Here is a 25,246-nt window from a genome sequence, read left to right as displayed (position 1 = left end):
GTATAAAACGTTTTTGGCACGTGTTTACATTTTTTAAATCAACTCCAATCGTATTTTGGATGTAAATACTACACTGGGTGTACCTAATCAAGTGGTGTCATGTAAATCCCTTCCACTAGGGGTCGCCCTCGTCCCACACGACTAAAACTCTTGCTGTTTTGGGGTTCACCATTGTCTTGTACCTGCTCGCTCGCGCGGTGGTTTGTCTTCCAGGCGACGGCTGCAAACACAAGCTCATTGATCGGCTCAAAGATGCCCAAGTGAGTCGCTCGTTCGGCGAGGCATGGAGATGAAAAGACGATGAGGCCTTTGCTGCTCCTCCACTCATAGTCTCGACCAACTTGAAAAGTCAAAGACAAGATAAGTTGCAGTTCTCACACTCATTTCAGTCCAAGCGCAAATAGGAAATCAAGTCTTGCACTCACTCACAAGAATCCTTAACCCAAGGTTAAAACAAAAACACCTAACATTTCAGCAAACAATATAAAAGCAATAAAACAGCGAGTGCTGGAGTAGAATAGAAAGAAATCAAACAAGCTTGCAACTCTCGGTGAAGGAGCACCAAGGAGAAAAAAAGGATTTTTTAAAGTGATTTCAAAACTGCAAGGGTGGGGCTGGGTTCCACAAATTGGGAGCCATTAACACAATCCCGTATTTTCTCTAATTTTGTGAACTACCAAAAAATGACACCTAACGCAAAATGTGTTTTTCAGATTAGACAACCCGATTTTTCTCACCCTCTTCCTGAATCAACCTGTGCACCAAGACGACAGAACACTTCATGGATGTCAAGCAAGGTGAGAGCTCTCAAAACCATCACGATAAATTAGGCGTCTTGATATCTTTTGAAGTCAACCATTTAAGACTAAATGGAGGAAAAGTTATTTTGTTGACCCTGGAAATCTCAGGGCCTCGGGCAGCTTCTTCGTCTGCCAAATTGTTAGTCTCGCCCTGTCCGCCCCAAAACCTCCACGGTAGATTTTGCGATTTGAAAAATTGCATTGTACTGCATTGCGCACCCCATTTGATTTGGACTAATTGTTCAGCCCTACTTCACCCCACCGGGCTTAAATAAGAAGCATAGCGAAGGAAGGAAGGCGACACGATGATCCACCATGACGAGTCGAGGCACGTAGCCGCGCTCAAGCGTGACTTTGTGCGGCTCGGCCGGCCGGCCGGCCGACCGGCGCAGCTGCGCCGCCTATTGAATTGTGATGCGGGCCGGGCCTCTACAGGTGGAAATGCTCTTATCAATACGGCCTGTCCGAGCCTGACCGCCGGCCGATCCGTCTCATTGATGATTTCGGGCGCCCCCCCCTCCTTCTTCCTCCACCCCGCGGGAGCGCCATTGATTCACGTCTGGGCCATCGTGCTGCTATTTCCATATTGATAACTGGATGGATGACGACGCTTCGGGAACAAGCTGCTGCTATTGAGCTGCTTCGCTTGATGGGTTTATGCCCGCTGCTCATAATAGCTCTTCTTCTAGAACATTTATTTATGCAAATGCACGACAATAATGGGGATTAATCATGTCTGCTTTTTATTGATACACGAGGAAATAATTGTAAAACGGCACCTCACGCACACCTGTATAAAATCCTCAGGGAAAGAGAGCGAGCCACAATGGAATTTTCATAAATAATTGTTGCTTTCCGAAACGGTGATTAGCATTTCCTTTATGAAACACTTAGCTAGCCTTTCAAATCTTCAAACATCGCAGTACCCGCTCGTGGTTCTTAATTTGGTGGGAATCCGCCAACGTAGCGGTTAGTGCTACAACGGTTAGCGTATCAGTGTTTCCCCCAAATTGCGGGCTGGCTCCACGCCACGATAACGTGACTTCCCCCTCGTGGACAAGTTTAGCGATGCAAACGTAGCTGCCGTTAGATTGGTGATTGGATGAGCGACTCGTAAACTGGAAGTGGATCGAGTGAGCTTGTTTTGACACTTGTGGCTGAGTCCAAATATTTACCGTAATTTTCGGACTATAAGTCGCGGTTTTTTTCATAGTTTGGGTGGGGGGGGGCGACTTATACTCAGGAGCGACTCCTATACATATATATGTTTTTTTTCACTTTTTTGGGCATTTTATGGCTGGTGCGACTTATACTCCGGTGCGACTTATAGTCCGAAAATTACGGTACTGTAATTATGACCTCACTCCGGTAGCAAAGGTTTGCTTGGACTTGGAAATTGCGGTTACTTTGCCGCCGTAATGGCGCTCGCTCATAAAACAAGGACCCCCCTCCAGTTTCGCCTCAGACTGCGCTGCATTATTGATAGAAAGCAAGGACATGGAGGACACGGCAATAGCGGCTGCTCATACGAGTCAGTTACACATTGTAGCTGTTCTCAGTCGACAGCAAAGAATCCAACCCCCGAAAATTTCAAAGGCTGTCTATTAAATATTTGCCGCTGAAAACCAACCATCCATTTTTTATCGGGCTCGCGCTCATTAAGGTCAGCGCCGGAGCCCATCCCGACTGATTTAAGCGAAACGTTTGGTCGGGGTAAACAAATAGCTTTGTGACGGCATCATTGATGAGTGTCAATGTTAGTTAAAGAGGTGACAAGTAAGCGTCTTAGATGGCAAAATTGAGGGTGTGACTTGGATGAGCCGACACAAAGCTCCCCCCCAAAAAGAGGAAATGACCTTTTTGTTCTCGGCACACAAGCAAAGGCAGAATGATATTAACATTTAAATCAGGTCGCTGAGTAAAATGTGCCACAAGGTTGCATGACAATCAGCATCGTTTGTCAGTCAAGAGTTTCCCGATCGATACTTTGATAAAAGGGCCCGGATAGAACCTGCAAGTGTCCTGCCTTGTGTAGGCGTGCGGCGATTGTCTTTTTTGCCGTACTATCTCTTTATTTGAAAGTGGTTCGTCAGTCCCTTTGTTGGCTCAAGCGCACTCGCCGCATAATGCGCAACAACTCCGCCGAGAGCTCGGAGTTGTGAACCCAATTTTGAAGACATCCTAATTTAAAGGACAAGGAGACAACGGCAGGAATCGGCGGGCCGTGAGGGAAAAAAAAAGCCACCCCCTCCCTTGTGCTTGTTGGGTCACTGCTTTGAGACAGGCACATGGGCTGGAGGTCAACGTGACGCGGATGAGGGGGGCGCCGACATATACGCGCGCTGATTACCTCCCCTCAAGTGGAAAAAAAAATGCAAATAATAAATGTATGAGCAACGTGCTTGTTTTTGTGCTTGATTAATTATGCCGTTTAATTCCACATCCACCATGCTGCTCCTCCATATAATTTCCCAGTGGTCTCGGCTGTTTCTTCGCTCACTCTCTGTTCCTTCCCTCCCTCCCTGCCTCCTCATGGCAAAATGAATCATGGATCCGACCATGTGTACCCGCGGGAGCGCCGTGAGCCGGCGCGCGGGCTGACCGATCGTGGGCATCGGCGATGGAACGAGTCTTCCTGTTTGGCTAAAGCGTGTAACGCTCGTGCCGATTTGAGTTGTGCGTGATAGACTTTACTTTGCATCAATACTAATCACGTGTTTAGAACATCTGTAAGTAGTACAGAAATCTAAACATTGAATTATACAAGCTCTCTAAATCATGAATCAATCATCAAAATATCAAAACGTTTGATAATCGATTAATAATCGAGTCGTCGCTGCGCCTCTTTTTTTTCTTCTTCAATTAAACGATTGATGCATTAGAAGATGAGCAAAAGTCTATTACAATCTTTGAGGAGTACAGAAATGGAAAAATTAAATGATATAAGCTCGCTAAATGATTAATCAATGATCAAGATATCCTATTTATCAAATCGATTAATAATGGACTCATCTTTGCACCTCTTTTCTTCCCCAATTAAACGATGGACGCAATAGAAGATAAGCAAAAGTCTAATAGGCCTCCATGTTGTGTTCAACAGCTCCCCCGGTGGTGTGTTTTTAACGCGAGGCCCGACGGGACCCTGACGGCGCTCCTCTTCCCATCCCGGCCGACCTCCTCCTCAGCCTCCTGACAGTTCCAGGTTAGCCCTCTCTTCACTTTCCCCCTTGGCCCTCTTCTTCTCTGCCCTCCCGCTTTCCTCTGCGAAGCTCCCGTGGGGCTCCCCGTGGAGAGCGCCTCTCAGATCCAGAGCCCCCCGCCAAAGCCCGCCCTAATCCTCCCCATCGATCGCCCTGAGAATTTCCCTTGCCGGCGCAGCGGGCGCCGCTCGCCGCCATTCGCGCGCCTGGGCCGTCAGCTCTTTTCATTTGGAGACAAAATGGGCGCAGGCACATTACCTGCGTCCTCTCTCATCTTCTTCACGCTGCTTGACGAGGCCGGGCGGGCGGTCGGGCGGCGTGTTGCTCGGCTCTTTCTTCAATTCACTCGGACGTGACTGGTCTTGCTCTAAACAGTTTTCTCCAACACCACTTAGGCTGCATCACTGGGATCGGTTGCGGAGTGTACACCAAATTACACCGTGCGTGCGCTGCAATCCCCTTTTGGTGTTTTTACTCACAAGGGGACCAAATGAAGTTATCGAAAGTGTTTTTTGAAATAGTTAGCTTGGATCAATTACAGCTCACCTGCCATCCTAATGAAGATAGAGAAAGCATTTTGGTTTTCCAAACTACTTTGTATGACCTTTGCTCGTTCAAGCCAACTAATTATCAAATTCTTTCGATGAAAATGAAAAATGTAGTCAATTTATTTGGCGGGCCAATGTTGACACTAATACTTTGGCTAGTTAGCATGTTTGCGCTAATGATGCTAACTACTACTAACACACTTAATTTCGAAACTATTTGTGTTGGCGGATGAAGTAAATAAAAACATCACAATGTTTACCGATTATGATTCAAATGACAAAAGTGAGAAAAAAAATGCAGCCGGCCGTCATTTTTTTCCCGTTTTATCTACCGTAATTTTCGGACTATAAGTCGCACCGGAGTATAAGTCGCACCAGCCATAAAATGCCCAAAAAAGTGAAAAAAAACAACATATATATGTATATAAGTCACTCCTGAGTATAAGTCGCCCCCCCCACCCAAACTATGAAAAAAAACGCCACTTATAGTCCGAACATTGCGGTAGTTCAAATGGCTCCAGCGCTAAAAGGTCTCCAGATGAGCAATAGCGTCTCCAAACGGAGGTAATTACACTTATTACCCTTTTTGTCCCCTCATGGGATAAGGGAGTCATTTATTTCTCGAAACTAGCAAAGTATACGACACACTCGCCGATTAATTAGGGGTTGGCCACTATTTGAAGAAAGGCTGTAATCAAATAGTAGTTGTGTTTCATGCTTTGTATTCCGTCTTTCGCATGCATTCTCTTCCAGCTGCGATTGTTTTGAAAGTGCCCCATCAATGTATTTGAGCTTCACAGTGGTAGTAGCGCGCAGCTGAGACGCAACATGAGCATGCATCATTACTAGAATCCTCCCGGGAAGAGCCCCCAACCAACAGTCTATCCCGTGTAACATACTTGGTCATCATTTATTTATTTACAAGGCGAGCTCAGCCGCCTGCCTCTCTTTTGTGTGTGTTGTGTGTGGGTCTTTTACCGCCAGAGTGGATGTGTTTCTTCCTTCTATGTTTTCTGTCTGCTTATGAACAACACGGATCGGGAACAATAGATGATTAAACCTCATACGTTATTAACACGTGGGCTGCGCTGCCGGCATGCTAAGTAAGGGAAGGGCTTGTACGGTAGAGTGGCGGCTCCAAAATGGAACGTCTTGGAGTTTGTCAAAATGTCAAGTTTGACCAGAATTTTGCTTTAAATGCTCAAAGTCTTGTTTTGAGCCGACACGTTTTGTTTATTCCATGTTGGCAAGTGTCATAATAGGCGGTGATGATGGCCACTGAATGAATGAATGAAATTAGTGAAGAATAATTTCAAGCGTTTGCATTTTGAACTGATGATATTCAAAATACACACACAACCATTTAAGTTGGTCATACTCAAGCTTTCATAGGAGTTTTTTTTTTCCCAAGACTTTTTTTTTATTGGAGGCTCTGAGCTTTTGTCACTTAGTGCTGATTTACTTTGGGCAAAAAGCAGACATAAAAACAAAAAAACAAAGACCGTTTAACCCAGTGGTTCCCAAAGTGGGCGGTACCGCCCCCCTGGGGGCGGTGGAAAGCTCTGGGGGGGCGGTGAGGAAGAAAGGGGCGGTAGGGGGGCGGTAGGGGGGCGGCAGTCGATTTGTACACAACACGCACGCCGCTCTGGCCCAGTCAGATACGACAGCATAGCTACAAAAGCAAAAGCTCAGGTTTGTAATTTCAAGCTTGTAATGTTCAGAATTTTATCTTATAATAAAAACCGCATTCTGGCGGTCAACATCATCTTGAGTTCAAGTCAACATGAAATTGGGGACTCGCCAGAACGCGCCGTGTTGTGTTGAGCTGGTTAGGGCAATGGTCCCCAACCACCGGGCCGCGGCCCGGTACCGGTCCGTGGGTCACTTGGTACCGGGCCGCCAAGCCGCACAGAATTTTTTTTTTAATCGACGATCAATTAATTCAGGTCAAGACGCTCGTCCCGGTCACGTGACATGTTTCCCCAGTCGAGCCCGCAAAGCTAATATGTGGCGACAGGCTAACTAACCAGGCAGTGAAGCATTCAAAACTGCTTCAACACATGGAGACCAAGCATCCTGCAATAAAAGACAAACCTTAAATCACTTCGGGTGTCATTGTCTCCGATTACGTCTAGATGGGACCGGCTCGTTTCTGAGAAACAAACTCAGTGCTCCCACTAATTCAACGTAATGGTAATGATATTATAAATGTATTATTTATTTATTTATATAAATGTATTATTTATTTATATAAACATGTAACCGGTCCGTGGCGCAAAAAAGGTTGGGGGGGGGGGGGGGGGGGGTAGGAGGGGGGCGCTAGGAATTCACTGGGGAGCCAAAGGGGGCGCCAGCCTGCAAAAGTTTGGGAACCACTGGTTTAACCAATATAATAATAATAATAGTACCGTATTTTCTGGCCTATAAGGCGCACCGGACTATAAGGCGCACCTTCAATGAATGGCCCATTTTAAAACTTTATCCTTATATAAGGCGCACCGGACTATAAGGCGCACCATTAATGCATCATGTCAGATTTTTAATCCAAATCAAATCATTCTCCATTTTATGTTTTTTATTTCAACTTCAGACGGAACAAATTACTTTATAATCATAAAATAATGATCCATAGTCTTTTTGAGTCATGATTCATAGTCTTCAGCGGGCCACTTATGATTGATTTCATGACACAATGCTTCGGGCCAGTTTGAATTTAGGAATTTGGTCCATATATAAGGCGCACCGGACTATAAGGCGCACTGTTGGTTTTTGAGAAAATTTTTGGTTTTTAGGTGCGCCTTATAGGGCGGAAAATACGGTAATGATGATGATGATAATAATAATGATGGTGAACTGCAATATAGCAGGGAACACTATCAACTGTCATTTGTTTCATCCCTACGTACAGTCTATTCCAAATCTCGATGGAAAATTTGGCTTTGAAGGTCAAGCAAATCAATCGAGTAAAAAAAAGAGCTTAGCGCATCTGTGAGTTGGCCCTAGAGTTGGAAAGTTATTTTTTCTAATCTAACCAAGCCCGCCCAGCTAAAGCTCCTCCGTCCATCATCCTCAAGCGCCCTTCGTTTATTTTTTACCTGCACAGAACACACAGTCGGCTTTCACCCCCTCAGTCCTCGCCCTCCATACTTCACTGCTCTTTCCCTCAGCCCTCCCCCTTTCCCCGACTCTCTGCTCCCCTCCTCTCATGTCCGCTACCCCCCCCCAGCCCTCTGCCCCCCTCCCTCCCTCCTCTGCCGCGTTCTCTTTATTAATTTATTGGGTTGTTATTCTCCTTGCCTGGCTCCGCTAATGAAGGCGGGATGCAGATGAGGGCGAAGGTCGTCTCCGTAGCGATCGACCCCGTCGCCCCGCAGCATGGCACTCTGACTGGCATGGGTCAGTGGCAGCTGTCAATCAAAACCCGCGCACACACTCACCTGAGCAGGCGTTTCTATAGTCGGCCATGGTTTTCTGTTCCTTAAAAATTAAGCGGAGTGATGGAACACACCAAGTCACTTCCTTTCAAATGACCTTCATAGGTGGGAAAGTAAAGTTTACAATCATCACTTTTTGTACAGCATAGCCATCTATCACCTGTCAAGTCAACATGATGCAACACGGCAGACGTCAAGTCGACTCGTAAAGTATCTTACGTAAACATAAAACATTTTGCACATCCATCAGGGAAGGATCCATCATCCTGCCCGTTGCATTGGTTTAATTAATAAAGTGGCCAGAGGGTTTTTCGACGCTTAACTATCTGATATTTTTTTTATTATTAGATGAATTATACTCACACTGCTGGATCCCTGACTTTGATTCTGGGCCAGCGACAGGTAAAATCCCTCGCTAATCCACTGAAAAGTCATCACGACTGAATATATTTCTCAAAAGCCACTTGATGAGTTTTGTAATTCTCCTGATTTGAAATGTTGAAAATGGAAAGGTTTTCGGTAAATAACTCTGGGGGGAAACTAATTCCCCGCGCTTCATTTTGTATGCAAATGAAGAGATGTTAGCATACAAAGTCTTGTTAAACAAGAGCACAATAAGCCTCGTTTAGCATTTAGCACAAAGGTCTCCAGCGCAGAGCTTTCGATTCGTCTTTGTGTCTGTCTCTTTGTTCTCCCGTCAGTGCGTGCGTCTACCTGCTGCCCAAATTACCTTTTTATCGCTCCAGCAATGTAGCAAATTTAGCTAGTCCATACTGAATAATCGATTAATTTTGTAGTTCTCGGTCTCGCCACTCGTTAGCATTGTACTAAATGTTAATAGTATGCTAGTTCCCAGTTCAGTCTTTTTGTTTGTCTATTTGTAGCTTCCTTCTGTCCATCAATGAAATTAATTTTTCATTTGTCCAACAAGCTAGCAAGTTTGGCCGTACTGGATGTATATCCATCTTTCCGTCTGTGCGCCCTTCAAATTAGTTTTCTATCCGTCGCTTGCAAGTTTAGCTAGCCAGTATGTAGCATGTGCTCACTCCATTTACAGTGGCTACAAAAGTTATTGTAATTCCATTTTTTTGTGATATAAAAATGAAATAAACATAAATCACTTTACTACAATACAACCCAATAACTTTAAAAAATAAAATAAAACACAGCCCACTGGGTCAATAACTGAGCTTTTTGTAGCGCTAACTATGCTAATTGAGTATGCTTATTTTGTACTCCGGCACACTTTTGGGTCAGCTGAGCTCGTGTACGTTTGCTAACAGGCCGTGTGTGCGTTCAATGTGTTCAGGCCATAATAACCTTGTAGGTCAGCTTTAGGACTAAGCAATTACTCGGGAGGGTCGTGACAAGTCAAGAAATAAGCACTTCGCCTGGCTTTTATGCACAGACTGTTTGTTGTTTAGCATATTAGCGCTCTCGCCTCTTCATCGTCATCTCTTTTGCAGCCTGCCTGCGAGTGTGTGTGTGTGTGTGTGTGTTTGGTGTTACAAAAATTCCTGTATCCATGTTGCGCTTTGTGTACATGTCAGTATTGCTCACAGTTTATTGTGTTGGATGTATTTATGGACTCTGACATGTTCATGAGTCTTCACCTGCACACACTCGCACACACACACACACACACACATCTCTATTAGCAGTTTCATAGTGTTAACAGTGTGATGCCATGCGTGAACCTTCCCACCTTTACCTCATATCTATGCAAAGCTGGGGTCTTGTCAATCAGTCACCTTGGTGACACGGAGCCCCACCTCCCCAATTAGAGCTGACAGGGCAGGATTAGGAGGGGGGCGGGCCCCCGCCGACCTGCCTACGTGTCAATCATGAGCCGGGCATCGGCGCGCCTGTTTACTGTCAGATCCCATCTCCGTCTGTCAGACTGCTGGCAAGCGTCGCCCAGGGAAGTGAAGCGGCGGCGGCGGGGGCGGGGAGGAGGAGGTGGAGGAGATCTGATCGGAATTAACTATGCCTCTCCCTACAGAGCGGCCGTGCTTTTAATTCATGAAAGGCACGAGAGGGAGAGCGGTTGAGGGAGGAGAGCGTTTAAAACCCAGAGCAGGGCCTTCTTTAGAAGTTTTCACACTGATGTTCCGACTCTCCTTGACAATCACTTTTGCGCGCCGGCTGACTCTCCCTCCTGTTGTTGCGCCCGTTCTCTCTTTTCCACGACCTGCTTCCCACACGCCTTACACTCGCCAGCATCATCAAACCTCTCACTGAACTTGTTATTCTTCTCAATTTAGTTTTTTCTTTCCTTTTTAACTCTGCCAAGTCAGGAAGTGTTAAGGCCAGATGTGTCATCTTTGATTGCTTATTCGGATGACGCAAAAACTTCATGCAATTAGGGTGGGGTTAAGTTACCCAATTCGATTTTGAGATTTATTGTCTTGATATAAAGAAATCAATTTGGTATGGTGTCGTAATTAGGAAATAATTTTGCCAATTTTAGAAGCGGTCATAAGTGTTGGATATTTGGCAGTAACTCCAAAAGGTAAATAAAATACAGCAACACAATATACCATCGCACAATTATTACCGTAATTTTCGGACTATAAGTCGCACCGGAGTAGAAGTCGCACCAGCTAGAAAATGCCCAAAAAAGTGAAAAAAAACCATATATATATATATATAAGTCGCTCCTGAGTATAAGTCGCCCCCCCACCCAAACTATGAAAAAAAAACGCGACTTATAGTCCGAAAATTACGGTAAATGTATTCATTTTGATGGTGGACAGGCAAACTTTTTCTTCCTTTTTTTTTTTTTAGGACTTTATTTTCTGTTTTTGCCAATCGTGCAAGTCCATGAACCACTAAAGCGGCCTGTTAACATTCGGACGTCCAAACAATATAAACAAACAAATACTGTGTTTTCCCCATTTTTTGTTCAACCTTGGTGGAGGTCTGCGTGCCGAGTGTTGTTATCCATTTAAATTGCGCTAATATGTATTTGTCACAGCGTTAAGGTCAGTGTTTATTTGTGCACGTCTCCGTCTGTGTTTCAGTACGTGTCTGGAGAAGAGGTTAGTGTGAATACATAATGCTGTTTAGCCCTCAGTCCGTGTCATGTGTTCAGGGTTCACAGTGTGTGGTTGTGTGTGTGTGTGTGTGCGTATCACCGGCCCTGAGGTCCCTGGCGTGTTTGCATTTCTTCTCTTTTGGGGTCCGTGGCGCCGGCCTCACTTTGACCCCGGTACCCCCACTCTAATCCTTTAGCAAATTAGGGGTTGTGTGTTTCTGAGGGGGGTGTTTGGGGTCTGGGCCAAGCCACGGCTCTGGGATTAGAGAAGGGAAGGTCTCGGGCTTGTGGAGGATGAAGTGGAAGGAAACAAAAGATAGTGGTGGAGGGAAAGCTGAACGGTATTGTCAGCATTCTTGCCGGCTGCCAATGCTCATGTGGGATATCTCATTAACTCCAAGCAAGACGCTTGTATTTTTCCGTCCTTTATGTTTGTAGGATCAAAATGTAATTACCAGATTTTCCAAAAAAGCGCCATTGTTATTTTTAGATAAGTGACGTTTACTCTTTCTACTGTGGTTTATTTATTGTTAGCTGTCAATTTAGCTTCTGCTGTGTATTGCATAGGTTCGATGTTGATGATGCAACCTTCATCGTAGTTCTGGCAAAAAAAAAAAGAGTGGAAATGCACACAACACAGCGAAAATGCAATCGTGCCTCAAGAGGCGATCAAGTGACACATCTAGACGGATAACAAGACATTTATTCTTTGTCCTCTGCAAAGAATGACAATGGCTGATCTTGTATAGATTAGCGCACCATGGCCTTTTTTTAATTTTAATTTTGCGAATAATTACTGTCCTGCTCTATTATAAAAAAAAAAAAAAAACGGATTGGGAACTTTCGCATGTGCTCCTGCATGCCTTTAACTTTTGGATGTTGGATTATTCCAAGTTGCTGTTTACTTCTCCTGTCCAAGGTTGCGGTTATCATGAATAACTGGCAAGAGGAGCCATCGCATTGATTTGATGGTGTGTACATTGCTAGCATACATTACTGAGTGAGTTTTTTTTTTTTATTTACCGTTTTTTCCATGTATAATGCGCCCCCTTGTATAATACGCACCCTAAAAATGGCATGTTGATGCTGGAAAAAAGCCTGTACCCATGTATAATACGCACCCAAATTTTGACTCCTACCTAAGTCCGTAAACGTAAAATTATTTCAGAAAAAAGATCATCTTTGGGAACAACCGGATGTTATTCTGCCGGTCAGTATCACTGCGCATGCGCTAGCATACTCAATAGCGAAGAAATTTTTGGTATCGAGATATTCAAGTCAACTCATCTGACCTCACAACAAGCAATAGTTTGCCTTTTGCTTTGAATTTGTCACTTTGTAACGACTACTATGCAGATGAATATGTCTTTGCCCCGTGTTTCATTTGAGTGTCACGCTAGCGTCGTGAACGAATAACCAGGGAGCGTTTTGCTCGGCCATATGCGCCGCCGCTGACAAGCCAGATGCGCACGCCGTCACGTCCGCTGATTGCCGCGCGTTTGCAGCAGGTGTCGGTTGCCGGGGAAATGTGGGCGGAACATGTTTGCGCGTGTTGCCATTAGAGATGCATGGCGTGTTTGTTGTCTGAGAGGCGGCTCAGGTGTCTGTTAATGTCTGCCGAACGACCTCGCTGCAGGGAACGGGCTATCGGGCTGAGAGGGAGCCTATCATGTTAATTACTTTACACACACACGCCGACATACGCGTGCACGCGGCGAGAAATCACTCATCTTTCTTTCATTTTGTCATTCCTCCGCATTCTCTCCGTTTGAAGGTCTCGCACGTCAATTCCCCTCTGCGTCGGAGAAAGATTGTTTTATATTCTAATCAATTCAAGTCGGTCCTGTGAAATTAATTGACATTCATTCAGTGATTCCGGATCCCTCCGAGGCTGCTTTTGTTTCCGCCTGTCAGCGAGCTGCAAGTTAGATTGGGCTAAATGTTTTGTCATCTGGCACTCCCGGGTAAGCCCCACTCCAAAGCGTGAGCCTGAGGTCAGCTTAACCTCCTCACAATCCTGTCTTTACCACTCATGATCGAGAGAAGGCGGGGAGATAACGTCCTGGGCCCGGCGCCATCATTCCTCTGTGACAGCCTTCTAATGTCTCTGAAACAAGATATTGCCAGATAGTCAACCCCCACGAAAAGTTGGCTATTTTTTTATTTTTTTTTTGCAAAACTCATTAACAATTTCATGCATGAGGCCAGAATTGAAGCGATCATATTTTGGCTCGTACGTTGCTCAGTCCTCCTGTTGGGCAATATCTGAATTTCAACGTGACGGTGACCAATCACGACTCACCTGTTTGGTCATGTGACATTTGCAAGCATTTGCAAGCTGATTGGTCACGAGCAACTGTGATGTCACTTCCAATCGACAGCAAGTGGCAAAATGGCCGCCTTCGGGGATGGATGAACTGACCATGCTGCTCGGTCATTGGTTAACGCTACGTCACGTGATTTATGGATGCCATGTTGTTTACCAGGGTCAGAATTTCTCTTGCGTTTATAGCGGATACCTGATGGTCAGTTTTTGGTTGGCCATATTGTTTGTGTTGCTGTAGCCTGTTCCACCTGTCCTGGACTCGCATGACTGATGCGACTGATATGATTATTAGGAATGTTAAACTTTGATTCTTTTAAAAGCCAGTTTTCAGTTGGAAAGATGACGTGGCGGGGATTGGGGGGGGGGGCGCTATTGGCCTGGGCAGGTAGACGCTGTTAGTTAAATGATGCTGGCGTGCACAAGAGGGATTGCTTTGGGAAGTTGTCATCCATCATGGTTTTAGAATGACTCAAAGCAGCACTCTGCTTGGAGGGTTATGGTCTGGGATCCATGATTGATGCGAGCGGGATGGCTGTTTTGCAGCCGAGAGTGCGAAAGAGATGGCGTGTGCGCCAGCGTGCGCGTGTGTGTCTGCGGGCGCGCCCGTGTGCGTGAGCCAATGAAATGAGCCGGTTGTTAGTGTTGCGGGAGCTTCTCAAAGTGACTCTAATCTGATGACAACAATGGTTTCTATGTAGGACAAATATCTATCCTCATTTCCATGTAGATGGCGCTCCATTCGACCATAAAAGCAGTCTTGCTGTATCAACAATTCCCTAATCATTTTAATTGACACTTTTAATTAATAGTATTGTTGTAGTCTTCCAAGTGCTTTTGAGATGGATTCTAATCCATTCAAGTTTGTGCAGGAGGACTCTGGCTGTGCTCTGGCCTGGCCCCCTACTGAGAGGCAAAGATGCTAATAACGAGGCTACTATGCATGCTCTTGATGAAATGTTCGACTACTTTCAGCCACCTGAATGTGTTCATTTGAGATGCGGCCTTTAGTTGTTCAAGTAGCAGCAGCGACGACGCAGCCCGATGATTAACCGAAGCCGGAAATACTATTTAACGGGCTTAATGAAGTGTCAGTAAGTGTAAATCGCAATTCATTCTAATGGCGAGGTCATTCAATGTGCTTCAACATCATTAAAACGACAGCATTTAAGAGGTAAAGACATTTAAAAGCAGAGGAGCTAACAGAATGCAGAATATAGTTTGAAAAATGTTTGGAAAGACCTTAATCATAGATATGAGGAGCATTTCTACTTCATACATAAATGCTGATTCACCATGTTTGTTTTGAACACCCATTCAGTTTTGTGCAGGTGTACCTAATATAATGGCTGATGAGCCTTAAATACATTTATTTTTTTTATTTTATATTATTTATATTATACATTTATTTTTTATTATTTTATATTTTATTTTATATTCTTTTTTTTATTTTATTTTACTGTCACTATAGGTCGCTGGCATAGAAAGACCTTTATGAATAAATAATTTTCAGAGCAATGAAGTAAAATTGGATTATTCCAGGGTTTACCCGATGAAATCTCACTGCACATTAATTGGGTATCACCGATTTAAATAAAACGCGCACACATACGGATGCAAAAAAAAAAAAAAAAAGTGCCTGGACGTACCATATTGTATTTCTTTAAGCTGCGGCATTTAGCCTCCCTTTGCCTCTTTCACTCATCCATTTTCCTTCTGCACGCTTCACCTCAGTTCATTCTTAAGTTAGTCTGATCCCAATATTCAGGAAAGATCATGGAGAGGACCCAATAGCGATCGATGTCCAATTAGCAAGGCGCCGCAGCCCTCAGGGGTGGAGGCACGGGGCTAACAAGAGGTGAAGTTTAGAAGAGAAGAGGAGAGAAGGAAAGGAAAGGAGTGGAGGAATGCAATGTCTACGAGTGGGTGTGGGCAAAGAGTGGGGGTGAGGGGTGTTTTGGTCCGAGGAGGTGGGGGTGTTAGATGCTCAATCAAGCTACGCGAGGACAGTGTAATTAATCCATTGAAGATGTCTGATTGCAGATGACTTTGGGAATACCGGAATGGTGTGGCTGGGCCGGCCGGAGGGGGGGCGGCAACAAGATGGATGCGAGGGTGCGGGGGGAGGAAACGCGGAAGGGCAAACAGAGGGAGAGGCGATGATGAATTGAGACAGGGCTGATACAGTACCTTTTAAATGAGAAGGATGAGTTTCGGGCACAATGAAACAAAAATAGTTGATTATGTCCGGGTTAGGTCGGACAATCGCTCACAGTGTGAGAGGAGATAAAAACCTCCTCCTGATAGCGCATTTACATGAAGAGAAAAAGCCTCATTTGCTAAAACACTCCCATGAGATGAACTGCTTGTTCAGTGCTGACTCCGTCCGGAGTAGGGGCAAGCAGGGAAGTGCCCCACCCAATTATACATTTATACATTTGATCAGAGGTGACTTTGGCTTGAGTTGATGAGTTGAAGACTAATTTATGAAATTCCAATTGACGAGCTTTTTTTGTGTTAAGGGTAAGGAGCCATGTGGGGACGAACCAAAAATATATCAGGGGGTCGGCAAAACGAAGAAAATCGTAAATACCCAAAAGTCAATTATCTGGCCTAGCACTTGAGGGGTGGGAGCACATTTCAGGGGGGACAGTGGCCCATGTTGCCCCCCTCTAGCGCCACCAGTGACAATAAGCATATTTTTTAATATCCTTTTCAAGATGACAAATATTGATGGAATTTATAGCAACAGCCTTTTTGTGTTTGCCATCAAATCAACATTTAAAAGGTGTTGATGTATTTTACTCCCCCTGGTGGCCAATGTTGCAAAAATGTCACGGCTCTGTGCTTTCAAGGCACCATTAGCTGGCTTTTATTTAATAGTCTATTAATTAGTGGCAATGCATTTTGTCTCTGAGAGATGCCGTCTTCCGTTAGCTCAAGCGAGTAGCCTGCTATTTACTGGATACCCCCCCCCCCCCCCACTGCACGCCTCAGCCATGCTAAACCGGTATGATCTAATTCAATTTGATAAAGCAGCAGTCATCAGAGCATTATGTTGATACCCGCCGCGCTTCCTCGCTGACTTTGTTCCACGGCGATCCAGTGATGTCACAAAGTGTTTCCTGGCGCACGGGCGTGATTGGCTTTGAGGTCGAGCGACAGTGAATGAAATGTGGTCAAGGCGCTAACGTGTACGCCGTGTTCACAGGCGGCAAGCGGCAAAGTGCTGACAAAGGTTGAATCCTCTGCATGATTGACTTCTTTCATGGCACAGAAGAGACAGACTGGACTTGACACGCCGGAAAAGTGTTTGTGGCTCAAAGCTGTGCAGGGAGAAAAAAAAAAAAAAAAGTCAAAGTGCATGAAGTCTGAAAGTGGCCAGACAGCGCCGCGCACTTTTGTAGTCTTAACCCTTTTTGGGTTGACTTTTCAAGCCTGTCACTGCTTCTTCTGTTCTGCTTCTTGTGACAGAGTCTAAAGAATTGTGATGTATTGCAGGAGATATGACGCCATCTTTGCTATTCAGGATCTTGCAATCGTGCAGAAAAAAAAAAAAAAATCACAGCAAATTTTCCATGTGTTGAAGAAATACCGGCACTAAATTCATCACGCAATCATTGCACACGCAGAAGGACACGGATAAATCGAACGGTTCCAACGCGCGACAATTAAATGACCGTGATGGCTTTTGTGTAACATTCAGAGGTCAGCAGACACTTGGGATCGTCTCTGTTGAGGCCTCCCCCGGCCTCTCACCTGAAACTATAAAATGGTGATTATTCCAGCCAACCTGACCCTTTTATGGATATAAAGCTCGTTTAAGTCTGAAGGTCACATTGGAAAGGCTTGATATTCATTTCCTGTGTGGAGGATGGAGCCCAAACGGTGCAGGCATAGGAGAACAAAAAGAGTCATGGTTCTCACATTTCAAAAGAGCGTGCAGGTGTATCTCAAATTTGAGGTTTGCTACTCTGTGTTTATAACAGTGTTTCATTCGCTGAATAAGCAAGTGAAAGTGAACACTGTGATTATTAACGCAAAGACTTCATCAATATGGAAGCATGCTTTTAATGGTTTATTAAAATCACCATGGTAACGGTTTCAGTTGACTAATCCCTCAAGTTTGCCTCTCAAATGGTGGAGCAACACATGCAGACAGACAATAGAATAGAATAGAATAGATCTTTATTGTCATACATGTACAATATTACAATACAGCCATTCTTTAGTCTGTGCAAAAATGGACTAATATTGAAAACACAGTCGTATAAGTATTTCAGTTTTTCTGATCATATTAAGTTTGTTTTAATATTTTTATCAGTTGTGCTTTTTTATTAATTTTTTTATTTGTAGTTTCAGTTTTGCTGTTTTTTTTAAAAAACAACTTTTAACTCCCACCTCTCAAACAGTTTCTCCGGAGTGACCAGCATGTATGTTTGTGCTTGCCCCCCCCCCTGGAGGTGGGTTGGGCGCTGGGTTCTTAATGAAAAAGACAGCGGCCGGCACAATAGAAAATTAGCGGCGGGAGAGATAAACAAGCACGATGCTGCTCTGACAACGAGATGGGGGAGATACAAGAGGAAAACGTCCCGGGTGGAGAAAAACGGTGACAGGCGGCGGCGAAGGAAAGGGGCCGGCAAGGGGGGGGGGGGGGGGGGCTGTTGGATGTCGAGCGCAAAGCGAGAGCGAGACAGGCACAGACAGACAGAGCGAGAGATAGACAGTGACAGAGGGAGAGATAGACGAGCTGCGCGAGGATGCAGAGAGTGTCCCCCCTCTGTCGGCTGCTGCCAGAGGCAAACAGACAGCCTCTCCGCTGGTGGAATGCTAATGCAACAAGCTGCTCCTCGCTCTTCTTCTTTACCTGCCTTTAAGCCCCCCCTGCCCCCCCCTCTTTGCTGCAACTTTACACACAAGACTCGTATGGAAGCTTCACCTTAATAATGGAGTGTCGGGCCCGTCCGTCTGAGGAGGTGCGGTCGCCACAAATTAAATAGTACGGCAAAAAATGTCTGGCTGCCACTAGAGTTGGTGATTTGGAAATTAATTCAATTTGACTCATTAAAATGTAGACTGTTATTTAAAAAAATGATCTAAACACACGATTTTGTAATTTTTTATTATTTTTATATATTTGTATTATATATTATTATTTTATGATTTAGTTGTTTTTTTTAATTTAATTTATTTGATTTGATTTACTCGTGAGTCTTGAGCGCTCTCTCAGCACGTGTGTGTGCAGCTGAAGCGACCGGGATCACCGTGATGAGTAGGGGCCAAGCGCGGGTCAATCGGCGAGCCTTTCGGTCTCTGTCGCAGTCCCGATGGCCTTTGACCCCATGGGTGGAGCCGCGACGTGACAAGGAGGCGCACGCCACATGACCATAAATGTCTCCCTCTTTATCGTGCAGAAGGCTTGTTCACTTCCGTCACGTTAGGACGCTGCCGTTGTTTTTGCCTCCCGGCCGGCGCCCGTCATCCCTTCTTCGTTTCAGACAGCACATAACCTTGGGTGGTCCCCTTCCGAAATCATCATCCATCCATCCATCCATCCATCCATCCATCCATCCCATCTATATCCGTCTGTCTGTCTGCACGGAGATGGCAGCCTCTGAGAAATGGCGGCCCGTTCTGAAGAAGTGCGATCCATTTAGATAGGGGCGAGGCTTTTCCTCCGCACACACGGTAAACACACACATTTGGGCACGATCAAAAACTTGAGTGGCACACACACATTCACGCACACGCATTACACACTAAGTACAAGACACGCGAACCATCTCAGACGTTCTTCCCAAAACTCACAAACACGTTTGCGCCCACGATACTAGGAAACAAAACTGTCTATTTTTTGAAAACACACACACACACACACACACTGGCAAGCACACACTGCAGTCAGTCTCTCGCCACGCACTCGCTTGGCTTGACAAGTCATCTCAGATAAGCTGTGAGTGACAGGTCGGGAGTGTTGACTCCGCTTGATATCTCTGTCTCCTCCTTATTGCGTATTATTTGTTTAATCAGATTGATATCGCTTCCTTTCTAAAACACAGACAATCCATTCCAAGCGGGGGCCGATTTGTTTTTTTTTTATTCTCCCCCCTCCCAAGCATTCATCTTGACGTTTCTCCCCTTTGTGTCATTGCGCTTGTTAATTTCCCCGCCACCTTCTTCTATCTGCGTTCAAACACATTGCGGCGCGTCGGCTCCGTCATCTTGTGGGAATCTTGTCGTGCCTTTTTTGGCAGCGGATGTATGCTCAAGCTATATTTTGAGGATTCAGGCCTTGTATACTCGCTCACTTACACCCCCCCCCAACCCCCCCCTATCCCCTGGCCTTCCCGCGCTTCATTCCTCTTATTTCTTATCTACTTTCTTCTCCCACTTGCACCTCCATGTCATTGCAAAATCTCTCCTGTCTTGTTCTCCCTCACTCCGGTGTCTGTGTCTGTTTCTTTTCGCTCTTGGCTCTCTATGCACCCCCCCCCCCCCCCAACCCCGCCAACCCCTTGTGGTGCACCGTGTCGTGTCCCTAATTTATTTATAATTAGTGCTCTTTGTCGGGATGCGCGGGGAATGTTAAAGTACATGCTACCTCACTCTGGGTACAAATGTGCTGGTGTTCTTCCATCCTTCACGCCTATAGCCCCCCCCCCCCCAGCCCCCCATCTCCCGCCCGCTTCCGACCGACACGGCCGCTGGGATGGACGAGCCCTTCGACTGCAAGCCCACACCAAAGGCTGTCTTGTTTACATTATAAAAAGCTCCTAAAAGTCTCCGAATTCCTTGATATAACAAGCTGCAAGCGGATTTTTCCGCTTTTCATAATTCGTTGCAAATTAGCGTCTACACTTGCTGAATAATTCATACTTTTGGGAGAAATTAAGACTTAAAATACAGTGGGGCTTCGCCAATCAAACGCAATCTGTTGTGTGACGCCTGCTACACTTGCAATTTGTTGTAATTTCACCACACGTCTTCCCTAAGGGATCAATTATAATTGAAATCATCTGTTCCAGAGTCAAACCGTGACCGTCGAAAGTCTTTATTTAGAGTGCAAGAGGGTGTGCAAACTTATGCAAGCGGGTGATCTCAGTCAGTTTTGTTTTTCGAGAAGTTGCACAGGTCGTTTTAGTCCGTCTTGAATTGCAAATAAAACTGTAAGATGGAGTTTAAGTTACCGCACATCTCGTTAGAATTTGAGATCGTCAGAGAAAGGATCGGCGACGACATTGGACTAGAAAATTTTCATATTTTTTGGAACACTCTGTATTTGCAATAACAACGCAGCCAGGAGAGAGACGTGTGTACTGCCTGCTGTCCTCTCACAAATGAAGTTTCAGTTTCCATTCGAGGGTTCCATGGGAATTCAAACTGGCAAATGAGAAGAAAATCTGGTGTTTTGTCATAAGCAAAAAATTCAAGTTAAAATAAAAAAAAAGGAATACAGCCTGTAGTAAAAAAAAAAAGTATGTTGGTAAATTTCTAAATCTGGTACCACAGCACTTTTTGGTTATTTTTGTCAGGATTATGTGAAAAATAATTCAATAGAATTTTTCCAACACGAGCCAACTTTTAATTTTGTTCGGAGTTGCTGACGTTGAAATAGTCGTGTTCACGCCCACAACGGCGCAGCATTTCCATTTCAAACGACACCAAGCAACATGTGTCTGCGAACTACCAAACCAAAGTCTAACCTGCCCGTGTGCAGCTTTAGACCACGACTGGTCACGAAACCACAGCCCCATCCAATCGCCACCTCGCGTATTCACGGCAACTTTCCAACCCTCGCTGGGATGCATACACACACATTGTCAGCGGCGCTCATGTGTGCAGCGCCCCGATCCAAAACAGAATAACAAGATGGGCCGACACGTCATCTGAAAGTGTAATTTATGAAAGCTCCTGTTGAATTTGCACTTCTCCCCCTCCTCCAAAATTGGCAGTGAGTAAACCCCCCCCCCCCTGGAAAAAAAAGACATTTTCCTTATCACACCACATTAATGTCAACCTTGTCGTCACGCATAACGCACATGTGGGCGCTGACAGCTTTCCCACTGCATCTGCATGTGTGTGTGCGCGCACATGCACATGTGTGTGTGTGTGTGTGTGTGTGATCAGCCGGGAAGAGCTTTTGTCCTTGGGCTTGAGAGGGCACCTGGCTCCTCTTTCCCGAGCTTTGTGATCTCCGGCTTGCGTCTCTATCCCTTCTCGATCTGTCTCTTCCTCTTTTCCTCTCAACTCGGATCCCTTCATCCCCCCCCCCCCCCCTTCCAAAATCCACCTCGCCGCCTCCCCACCCAGCTCACGTTCTCCCTCTCCTCTGCCCAAGGCGATGCCGTCCTGCAGGCTTTGATCAGGAGGCCAGGGACGAGAGAGGAAGTGGGTCAGAAAGTTGTTCTGGAGACTGCAGGAGAACAAGGCTGGAATATCGAGTAGGTGAGGATGGGGTAATATATAGCGGGAAAGGGGGTGAGATAGTTTGTTGGGGCGAGGGGGGGGGGGAGGTTTTGGAAAAAAAAAAAAAAAAGAAAAAACCAGAGGGGTGGGGAAGCGAGTAACGGGGAAGCTAGGTGAAACGGGGCGACGGGAGCTAGCTGAACTAAGCGAGCAGAAGGAGATAAAAAGAAAGTGAAGTGAGCAACAGGATGAGATAGAGGAGAAAGACGTGGGAAAGGAGAAGTGTCTTCATTTGGCGAGCCGGAAGAGGAGGAGGAGGAGGAGAGAAGGCATTTGTCTTCGGCGCCACGCTCAGCATTTAAACAACGGGTCGGAGGATAAGGCCTCGTGCTGCACGGACGGATCGTGTCCACGGCCACGTGTCCCCGCTGTATCGCATTTTATTGAAGCTCTTTGTTTTTTTTTTTTTTGGAAAGATCATTAAGATGCATAGTTTATTAATATTCAGATCAAATCATTAATATTCACCGGGTGTTTTGGCTCTCCTTGTGTCGTCAGCTCACCTGGGACTGGGGAGTGCAGGTGGGGGGGATAGTGGGAAGAATGGGGAGGGGCGGGGCCAAAGTAAGACTTTAGGGGGCAAATGAAGGAGGAGAAAGATACCAGGAAGGGAGGTGAGCGACAAAGTGGCAACAATGGAGGGGGGGGGGAGCAGGAGGTACAGTGGAGGTCCTGCGAGAGGTTTGCGGATGGGGGGGGGCAGCGGTTTTTGTGATCTGGCTGTGCAGGGGTGACGGGGGGAGGGGGGGGGGGCACCAGTGGGACTGCAGGGGTGAGTCGGGTGAGTTTTTTTTAAAGGATGCAGGGAAGCAGATGAGCTTTTGTTGTGGAATAATTGGACCAATGGGAGGATAGACATAAACACACACACACGCACAAAGTACAACAAATCATATAGTACGCACACGCACACACTCGTTGGTATATGCGCTCATTTGCATTGCTGTTTGGGAATAAATCTGCAAATGTAGAGTCCAAAGTTAAAGTAATATTGCATATTAGACGGTGACATGCATGTTAATTGTCTTATCTGGACACACGTAGATCGTTGAATGCATGCAACACACACACACGTGGAATATTTAAGGACATTTACAATTGTACTTATTCTTCTATTAATATCGAATTCATTTAATCAGACTGATTTCCTTTGTGATTTTTCCCCAGTGAGGAAAGGTAATGAAAAACAAGTTTTATTCTAGAGGTGCTGTTTGGTTATTGGAAATAATAATAATGATAATGGGTGTAAAATGATGAAAATATGTTGAATGAATTTGAAATGAAACATGCCATTTTTAGGGTGCGCATTATACATGGGGGCGCATTATACATGGAAAAAAACGGTAATACATCAAATTAGTCATTCATCCGTTGGACTCTTGTTTGTTTTTGACCATTTTTATTTCAAACCTATCTTCAATATGTAGCTCTGACTTTAATTTACAAGTTAAATGAAATTGCATTCATGTATTTCCAACAGTCTCTAATTTTCATTTCACAGTCTTGGATATGAACTCCTCTGATTGGTTGAGCTGACATCGGCTCGGCGCGTTCGCACGTTAGAGGAGGACGACGAATGTCGGACGTGATGAGAAATTAATTTTCAAAAAACATCCCCGCTGAAGGCCTCCATCTGGAATTCCGCTCCTGCCACTGTTTACTTTAACATTTCATAAACATTAGAATTGAATGAAACGCATTTGAGCGGCGTTGCCAAAAAAAAAAAATTGATTAGCATAATTGCTTCCACGTGATATTTAAATGTAAATTATTACTAATCACTTCTTGAAAACCTGTACAAATCCCTCTCATACGGTTTAGGTGATGAATCCTCGCATCTCCTTGCCACCAATATCCATATAGACACACACACACGCGCATGGACAGACACACACGCACACACATGTGCAGAGATACACATGCACAAAAGCAGGCAGCAAATTAAAGTGGTAATTACTTCTAAGCTAGGAAGGTGAAGGATTGTATGGCAGGGAGCAATGGGTCACTTCTGAATAGAGAATAACGGAGCAGGCAGACAGTGTGAAACGCAGATATGCATCTCAATGAAATATGGAGGAGCGTATTCAACAGACAGCAAAATGGCTCTTTAATGGCCACGCGCCCTCAAAGAATTGTCTGATACATTTAGAATATTATCTCCTCTTACGGCATCATTAAAAGAACCTTTTGTCCTCGCTGCCGTCGTGTGCGTCCGCGGTCACGATCCAACAATGTTATTCTAAATAAGAATACTATCAAGGTGACTACAATGGAATTCCTTCTCTTGTTTCTTTCATGGTAAAGTGAGGAAAAAAAAATCGATTTTAGTATGAGAGCATCACCGATGTGATGATGGTTTCAAAAGACTAACGTGGCTGTCATTGTCTTCCCCCAAAAAACGGACAAATTCTCCATCTTAATGCTAAGACACAATACAAAACGGGAGCTAACAAAACTAGCATTGATGTTGCAGTGTTACTACAAATATTGGAACATAAATGGTGATGCAACACAGGTAGACAGACAATGTGACTATTTCTATTACACTGCCCCCTAGTGGCCGAGGCGTGCACATTAGTATTAGCCATGTCATGGAAAAATCTTATAATAATTCAAAGTACCATGAGTTTTTTAATGAGAATGATTAAAAAATATTCAAATATTCAGTTTATGAATTGGGAATCATTTCCCGCAGTGTGAATTTAGCCCTGAAATTGTCCGATCCGAGTTCCCATACCTAGTTTTGAACTCCACTTTGTCTTGACATGAATTATAATCTACCTGTAATATTATTTGACAGGAATCCAAAACTGTGTGGGGAATACGGGATGTCTACTCAACCCGCAGTCCACATGTCCTTGTTCCTGACAGCGCCGGAAACTCCCACTTGCTTGTCACATCCTGCCCCCTGTTGGAGCAACGAGCGCTAGTTTGCTCAAGTTAGTGACCCCCCCCAAACACACACACACCCCACCTACACACACACACTTTTCTCCCTCTATTAGAAAGACACATATTCCCTGCAAGTCTGCGTCAAGGACAAATGGGGAAGACTTGGAGGACAAACATGCTCACACACTCTCGGTGAGTGTCTGTGTATTTGGAATGCAGACAGCACACACACACGCACATGCAGCATCGCGACAATCCTGAAAAGCTTTTGCGCCTTCTGTGAGAAAAGCAACACGTTGTCAGTCTGTTTCATTGCTGCGTTGTTGTCGTGCGTGTGCGTGCGTGCGTGCGTTCAGAGGGGCTCACTGGGGCTGGTTGACGACCTCATTCAGAACCCCCCCCTCCCCTCCCGCCTGCGCCGGGCCGCGCCTGACAAGTCCCACAATGAGGCGGGAGGGAGGTTGTCGTACAAAACCCTCTGAATGCGTCTTCATTTGCCTGAACTTTTCACACGTCTTTTCCCTTTTGTCGCCGGCCGGCCCGACC

At 45.3% G+C, this 25,246-nt stretch overlaps 1 long non-coding RNA gene across 1 annotated transcript; it reads left to right on the top strand.

Annotated features, from left to right (window-relative positions):
- The first annotated feature begins 237 nt into the window (after positions 1–237).
- Positions 238–24,742, top strand: LOC133156140 (uncharacterized). The gene is made up of 3 exons (XR_009714793.1): positions 238–797; positions 3,901–4,002; positions 24,609–24,742. It is a non-coding gene; the product is annotated as an uncharacterized LOC133156140 (long non-coding RNA).
- Positions 24,743–25,246: the final 504 nt, after the last annotated feature.

The sequence above is a fragment of the Syngnathus typhle genome, linkage group LG6 (assembly GCF_033458585.1).
Source record: "Syngnathus typhle isolate RoL2023-S1 ecotype Sweden linkage group LG6, RoL_Styp_1.0, whole genome shotgun sequence".
NCBI lineage: Eukaryota > Metazoa > Chordata > Actinopteri > Syngnathiformes > Syngnathidae > Syngnathus > Syngnathus typhle.
The sequence above is the reverse complement of the archived record's forward strand: the minus strand, read 5'-3'. Positions and strand labels throughout refer to the sequence as shown.